Genomic DNA, 8293 nt, shown 5'->3' with positions numbered 1-8293 from the left:
ACTGGCAGTATCCTGCCAGTAGGTGTATTTAATTTGTGCTGAATAGTGTCTTAAAACATGAATTTCATTCACCAACATGTGCAAATCAAAAGATGCACATTAATCTGATTTCCTGCTTCTCTCAAGAAAAAAAATCAGATGATGTGGCAACATGAACTATATTCCCACACAACAGCTGGAACTGCTGAAGATTGGCTGCTTAGAAGGGATTTGTACTCTCCAATTTGTTGTATTCCACACAGTCCCAGTTACCCTATACCAAATGGTCCTAGAAACACTGAGTAGCCATTGCCAATGTAATAGAAGACCAATCCTATATGGCTTATGAAAGCAATCTTACTTTAGTCACTTATCTTGAATGTCAAAATGTTTATGTTACAATAATAAAGACAAGCAGCCAATTTCAGAGATAAATTAAGTCCCTAACAGAATTTTTCAGTAAGCTGTATGCACATACTTTTTAGAAGAACTTTCAAATCCACTCTCCTATCTTGTAAAAATTTTGGAAAACTGGAACAGCAGCTATTCAACCTTAAGAGACAATAAATGATGCAAATACTAAGAATCAACTTGAACATTACTAATTCCAAAAATGATCCATTGTGGGGAAAAAAAAAAATCCATTCTGAATAAGCATTTGTATAAAACAAGGCATTCTTTTTGTGTTTAAAAAAAAAAACTCTTAACAATATTTCTTAGTCAAAAATCATTATCAATGTTTTCAAAAAATTACTTGAATTCCAAGAGCAAAATGGAGCAGTGATACTGTCATTTTCCTCCCCTACTGTCAACTTTTCGATTTCATTTCAACCACCCATTATGGAAAACAGGCAACATTTTAAAGTTTGTCTGAACTAATTAATTTTCCATAAAATTAACATTTGACTTCCAAAAGTTAATTGAGAATACACTTCATTCTTGTTACTAATCAGAATTCAAACTGAAACAAGTATATTCATAAAAAAATGTTACTAATAAGAAACATAAGACCTTTACTACAGGAGCAGGGAGAAAGGTTTTTATTGAAAAATTTAAAGGGCAAAATATTGGCATAGTACATCATCACCCACAACCTTATACGATGAGAGCCTATAGTAACCAGGGCATTATAGTCTAGAGTTCATATACACTGACTGAGCTAGTTATGTTTCTATCTAGTTCCTAACACAGACATACTCCTTGATAATGTAACTCAGTTGAGCACTTATGTTTTACTGTGTACCTTATTTGAGACACACTGACAATCTGATTTAACTTTTTCTGAGAACTTTAGTTTCTGTAATTCATTAGGACAGCTAAACACATGATCCCTCACCCCCAAATTCTTATAGTGAGTTTTTGGTTTTATCATCATGATATATTTAACCTACTTAAAGTGGCTTACATTAAATGTAATCCCTAATTTAACTTTGATCTTTCTCCTACAAATATTGGTTGAGATGACATTTTCTCAAGCCAAACTTTTAATGATCACTATTGATATGAATAAATTATTCTAGAATTCAAAAGGTTTCTTGATTGATGCTTTCTTATCAGAACTGTTCAAAAATATATTCCACACAAACTTGCTGGGGGGAAAAAATCACAAGCATTACATTATATCCACTGGAGGGCACTCAACATGACCAAAGCATGCAATGAAAACATGCCCTAACACTACTCTCACTCTGCAGCTGCATCGGGTTTGAGGGAGACTCTGGGGGTGGGGAACGTCTCTTAAAAGAAGAGATGAGGGGCGCCTGGGTGGCTCAGTCGTTAAGTGTCTGCCTTCGGCTCAGGTCATGATCCCAAGGGCCTGGGATGGAGCCCCACATCGGGCTCCCTGCAAAGCAGGAAGCCTGCTTCTCCCTCTCCCACTCCCCCTGCTTGTGTTCCCTCTCTCTTGCTGTCTTTCTGTCAAATAAATAAAATTGTAAAAAAAAAAAAAAATGCCCACAATTAACAAATTCAAAAAGGCAGTTAAACTTTAAAAAAAGGGTTCCTAATGTAACTGACTTTCTCTGTTACAAGAGCATCTTTCTTTAGGGAAAGTAGATTTTATACATACTTTTAAGGATAACAGGGTTCAGGCCTCAAAGGATCTAGGTTTCAAACTGAGTCAAGCTCTGTCTTGCATGAAACACAAAAACACAAGCAGCATTCCTAAGTAAACAGAGGAAATAAAGAACTTTCTCCTGAGTTTAAATGATGAAAAACTATACGAGTTAATTCCTACTCATTTTCAAGCAACACAAATCACATATTTTCTCTTCATGGAGACTGAGAAGTATATACTTATTTTAGCCTATTAGCCTAGTTATCTATCACACAATTAGAACGTATTACATGAACAATGGTCTGTTAAAGAATGAGAACTGATTCTGCAAATCAGTATCCTCTATTTGAGGGCACAGGAGGCAACAGCTACATGCTCTAGAATAATCACGAAGTAGTGCCTTGTCTATGTTTACTATTTACTTTTATGGTATAAAAATGTTTTTAGTCAAGCTATTTCAACAAAAGATATATTCCCAACAAGAAGAGAGCTGCAAGAAAAACTTAATACAACTAATGCTTTCAAAAACAAGGTCACAAGTTAATATGAAGCACTACACAAGAGTTGTAATACTTTTAATTAGAAGTTTGTCCTACACAAAAAGCATTCACCCCTTCCACCCTGGGTTAGCAATCAAGCATACTTCCAACCAAGCTCAAAGTACGAACTTAAAATTTACCACCTACTCATCTGCAATTATTATCAACAACTAGTAAACTATGAAAGAGAAACAAAATCATGTCGTAACTGGACAGACATTTTCTTTCATTTGAGTAACACAAAAGTTTCATTTGGCTGAATATACTTAGATAGTCCATTTTGGGGGGTTATAACTTCACTGCTACTTAAAACTATAAAAAAGACATTCAAACTTTTGAATTATCCACATCCCTAGTTTCAACAATATTTATGCTCCTCTTCCCACCCTCCCAACAACAAAAAAGGGTATCTGCACATAGTTTTTGTAAGTGCTACATCTTAAAATACCCTTTGAGAAATTTACCTACTTCATGTCTTCCCTTCCTATTTGGGGAGGGAAGTATCTATGAAAACAAGCACACAAAAAAAACTTCATATATATGAACAATTTTTATTCTAGTCATGATTAGTAACAGTACGAAGCTCAATTCAGTTTGATGAGTTTTTGTTTTGTTTTGTTTTTTGTTTTTTTTAAAGATTTTATTTATTTGACAGAGAGAGACAACAGCGAGAGAGGGAACACAAGCAGGGGGAGTGGGAGAGAGAGAAGCAGGCTCCCCACTGAGCAAGAAGCCCGATGCGGGGCTCGATCCCAGGACCCTGGGATCATGACCTGAGCCGAAGGCAGACGCCCAACGACTGAGCCACCCAGGCGCCCCAGTTTGATGAGTTTTAATATTGGAATATACATTTACTCTACATAATAATCTTGGCAAAGGATAACTGATAACAATTAGTTCAAAAGAAAGAAAACTCTTGAATACTTGACACTTGAACACTGGTAAATGTTTTACTTTTTTATTAATCGCCTTATTTTAAAAACATAGTTTTCCCTGAAAGCTATTTAAAATGTTCCAGCCTCCGGGAGAGTCTCAAGCTTAGGACTCCGCAAGGACTCTAAGTTGCACGCTATACTAAACTTCCTAGTGCATTTTTTCCCCCGTCAAGGACTACAGGCCTGAATAGTCTCAGCATTCCTTTAATCCTATAGAATAGTCTTCTGCAAGTTTTTCAAGTTACTGTTGCAATCACTTTAGGGCCTTGTCCTTGTACATGGCCTTCAGAACAAAGACTGGGTCAAAGTAATGAATATTGGGTGCAAATTAAGCAAATTTTGAGAAACGATATTCTCCAGTAAACCTTAATGGTTTTTTTTAATCTAGAGAATGTGAAAGTAAAATAAATACTGCAGCAGCCTCAGTTGCTCAGGCCCAGTCTCCAAAGTAAAAGTTTATGTCACTAATTTAAGCAGATAGTTAACGGTAGCGTTATGTAAAGACATTTCAAGCTATGTCTACTATTTTGTAGGATGAAGACAAGTTAACACGAAGATATCTAAAGGTCCTGAATGTTTACCAACTGACAATACTGAAATGGCTTCCTAAATTCCACACAAAATACGTTCTAACTTCAGCGATCTGAAAAACATTAGCCTAGACTTTATCAAAGGATAGCCGTCTCTTCAAGTTGATGTCTAGTCTAAGCCACCACTATTCATGATACAAAGCTCTCATTTCACTAAAACCACTCCTCGATTTCCTTTTGCCGACCTCTGCATACCAGCAGGCCAGTCTCTCTTCATTCACCACTCACAAACTCAGGGGGGAGGGGAGACCACAGATGTCTGGAAGATAGAAAGTATGGAGACAATGCTCCCTCCAAAAGGGAACAGAAAACGAAGGAAACAACTACACCCAACTGCCAAAGCTTTTAAGTTTCGCGGATTCAGAAGCAGGCTTTGAGAACTTTCAAAGTCTCTGTTCAAAATCCTCCCCCTAGACAAAACACTGAAAGAAGTTGCAATTATTTGGTCAATTTCGTAGCGAGGGAACAATTCACTCTGATGAAAAGAAAACGTGCTCTAAAAATCATGTTTAGCTGCCATAAAAGTATTTGAATAAATCATTTCTCCCAACAAGGTTCTCGAAGCACTCAGGAGCTGAATCCCGCCGTTCACTTGATAAGAAACAGTAAGCCAGTCGCCCTGGCCCCCGCCCCTATTTTTACTAGGGTCTCACACCCACCGCCATAAATCCAAAAGACTCCCGGTACGTTGCATGCCGCTTTCACTCACCTGCACGGTACAAGAAAATATAGGTGCAGCACACGGATTTATATGTGCAAACCCTACTGACGCATCGCACCGTCTGCACTAGTAGTTTGGTTCCTCTAAGGTTTAAAGTTGCTCGGGTCTAAACAAGCGCCAGTGCCAAACTCACATAAGCGTGGCATTAAAAACAAAAAACAATTCTCTTAAGAATTCTCTTAATTTGTCCTTAAGAACGAAAGAGGAAATCTGAACAAAGTCTACTGGCCCTATCGACCCGGCAGATGGGACCTGGGTGGCGTCCCAGGCCCAGCGTCCGTACCCCAACTCCCCGCTGGGGCTGGGAAGGCGGAGCCCCCCACCCCCGTCCCCACCCCACCCCGCCCCCCACTCCGGCCCGGAGCATCCCGAGGCGCAGGGTCCCTCCCCCAAACTCGGCCGCGGCCGGAGTCCCGGACGGAAACCACAGCCTCCCCCGCGCCTGCCCCCGCCAGCCATCGAGCTCCTGGACGCGCCCTCGCGTCGCCCCCTCTCCGCCAGCGGCGCCCCCGGGGCCCCGAGAAGCAGTGCGACCGGAACCCGGGCCCGGCCGCCGCCCTCCGCCCCCCGGGCGCGGCCCGCCCCCGCCGCCTCCTCGACGCCCCCAGCCCGCACCCCCCGCTCCCCACCCCGGGCCTCCGCGCCGCGCTGGGCCCGGCTCCCAGCCGCCGCCGGGACCGCGCGCCCGCGACTAAGTTTGGCTCCGAAGAGGGAGCGGGGGCAGCCCCGGAAGGGTAAGGAAAGGAGTGCCCAAGCACCTCAGGGGAACAGGCTCCTCCCGCCGCTGGAGTCCGACCGTCCTCGGCCTGCGGTGGCGGCTCGGCGGGGACTGGAGCGGCTCCTCGGACCTTCCTCCGTCTCCGCCTCCCCTCGCTCTCTGTTTCTAGGGCCGCGCTAGCGCAGCTGCCACAGACCGAGAGGCTTAAAATGGCGCCGCACAAGGAGCTCTTATAAGTCGCGCAGTGGCCTCTGTATCCTGCCGCCACAGGCGCAGCGCGGAGCGTTCCGCCGTGCGAGGACAAGGGGCGGGGCGCGGACGAGCGGCGAAAAGTAGTCCCCGCGGCGCCGGCGACTGCCGCTGTCCGACAGCCCCGGGCAGGGGCGGGGCGCCCGCTCGCTCCCCGGCCGCTCCTCAGGGGAGAGCCTGGAGGGTATCCCGCCGCGCCGCTCTGGGGGGCGGCCCGCGAGAGTGCCGTGGTCCGAGGCGGGGAGGCCCAGGCGATCGCAGGCCAGGGGGTTGAGGGAGGGCGGCACCCTGAGCCTCCACTGTCCGGAGCCCGGCGCCCCCGCCCCGTGCGGGCCCCGGCCGTGAGAGCGGACGCGGGCTTGCCGCGCTTCCCGCTGCCTGCGGGCGGCGGCCTCTCGGCCCCGGCCCTCTCGGGCGGGGGCGCTGGGGAGGGGGAAGCGGTGGCGCGGGAGCTGAGGTCGGGGCCCGCCCGCTCCGGGCGCTGTTGGGCGCCGCAGCCGCCCCGCTGTCGGGTCGGGGAACTCCGGCGGGTTAGGGCTTCCGCGGTCGTTGCGGTCTGGGCCTCGCACTCCCCGCAGGACCTGGCTCGCGGGCGAGCCGCACACCGCTCCAAAGCCCCCCACTGTCCGGGTCGTGGATCCCGCATCCCGATCGGTTGCTCAGCCTGAATCTGGAAGTGAACCGCTGGGCCGGGCCGCCTGCGATCCCCCCTCCCGAAGGCTGTGAACTCTCTTAGAATGGGCGCCTAGTGCGCAATTCAACAAGTCCTCAGGAGTACGCACTGTGAACAAATGACTGATGGAAATGGATTAGCTCTAGAGCCCTGTCCATTAGGTTAATTCTTATAGATTACATTTTTATCTGGTTGTACAGTGCTACTAACTATCAGATTTATTTGTGGGGATGTTTCTTTGGAGGAAATGCATTTCTAAGGTAATACTTTCTTGAGAAATCGATTATGTTGTTTATGGAAGGAATTATCAATTAGGCAGCTTGTGATTTTTTAAAATTAATTTTCCATTCCTCAAAAACATTTTTTAATTCGTCTTAATAGGCTGAAGGTCTCCATTTCCCTTGGAAATGTTTCGATTGTCATCCATCAAGATTGGCATTTATTTGTCAAAGCTGAAACAATTATGATTGATTCAGTTTCTCTAGTCTATTGTTTTATGCTTATTTTTCCTCCAAAACAATGGAGAGTGCAAAAAGCAACAGTGAAAGTTGTCTTGAGGCTTTTATCCGTATAATTAATGCATGCAAACAATAGGTCTTTATACATAGGTAAGAGCAGGAAACCTACTTATTCACTATTCACTCATGGAGTAGAATATGTAGTTTTCGGCAAGCTAATGCTTCAGGGCCAACATGTTCTTTAGATAATTGTGGGTTCCCCGCCCCCCGTCTTAAAGATATTTTACTACATACAGTGGTAACGTTTAACTGCTATGACTATACCAGTCGAAAAAGTACACACACTAAAATGATGTTCGGTGAGATCCATTGTCTAGGGTTACTTCCTCATTTGTATCTTTGCTAGTAATTCTGTAGAATTAAATAAGCCAATGGTGGTGATTAACTCTGCTAGTCAGAATTCAAACACATTATACCGAAAAAGTTATTTCATCAAAGCAGTATTTCCCATATAAACTCAAAAGTGTAAATAGCGTTTCCAGGCACTGACCCCCAATTTTAATCCTCATATATAGTATTAAAGAATATACAGTTGATTTGATTAGAGTCACATTTAAGATCAGATGACTGATTAATCAATATTTGAGGAATTTCTTAAGGATGTCTCCTTTTTCTATATTCAGTTTTTGTGGTGTTTTTGTTTTTCTTTCCTCAGTAAGACACTGTTAAAACTGGTTAAGACATTTGCACCATTTGAACATCTAAAGGATAAAAAGTCTTCTACGTTTGTATTTCTTTATTCAGATGCCAAAATAAAATTGAAGCATTTTCTGTAATTTAGATATCTTAATCTAAATTTGGAATTAAGATTTTTAAATCCCTGCTAATGTTTTAAGCAAACACAATGTTATTAAAGGAAATGTAAAATTCGCAACAATGCACTAAGCTGTTTTTCCCATCAAATTTAAGTGTACTGAAGACTTCCTGGGTGACTAGCATTAAAAAAAATTTTTGTTGAATTTAACAGATTGCTCAGAATTTCCTTATTTCTTCTCTCAAACAACAGAAATTGTTCCAGTTGTCTCACCAAAAATATGACATGAATAACTTCTGAGAAATGAAGACAAATGCTACCATTAAACCAAGGAGAAATACAAGCATCAAAATACCTGATGAGCTGGTGAAATAAGTGGTTTTGTAAAAATGATTTTTCAAAACTGACCTCGGGCAGTATGTTTCATAAAAAACACTTGGTTATTTTTTTACACCTTTTTTTTCTAGAGCCGGCCATTTGGGTTTGACATAAATTAATCCATGTTAGTGCAAAAGATGGCATTAAACTGAAGGTCTCCATTTCCCTTGGAAATGTTTCGAT

At 43.3% G+C, this 8293-nt stretch overlaps 1 protein-coding gene across 3 annotated transcripts in view; it reads right to left on the bottom strand.

Moving 5' to 3' along the window:
• The window catches only part of CTNNB1 (catenin beta 1), a 40513-nt gene extending 34738 nt beyond the window's left edge, over positions 1-5775 (bottom strand). For all 3 annotated transcript variants that reach the window (XM_081824949.1, XM_081824957.1, XM_081824958.1), the window contains exon 1: positions 5579-5775. The gene's annotated coding sequence lies outside the window, so the exon portion shown is untranslated. The remainder of the gene's footprint in view (positions 1-5578) is intronic.
• Positions 5776-8293: the final 2518 nt, after the last annotated feature.

This window comes from Leptonychotes weddellii, chromosome 1, assembly GCF_054177405.1.
Source record: "Leptonychotes weddellii isolate Sample4059 chromosome 1, ASM5417740v2, whole genome shotgun sequence".
In the NCBI taxonomy this organism is placed as follows: Eukaryota; Metazoa; Chordata; class Mammalia; order Carnivora; family Phocidae; genus Leptonychotes; species Leptonychotes weddellii.
This window is presented reverse-complemented; position numbering and strand designations above follow the sequence as displayed.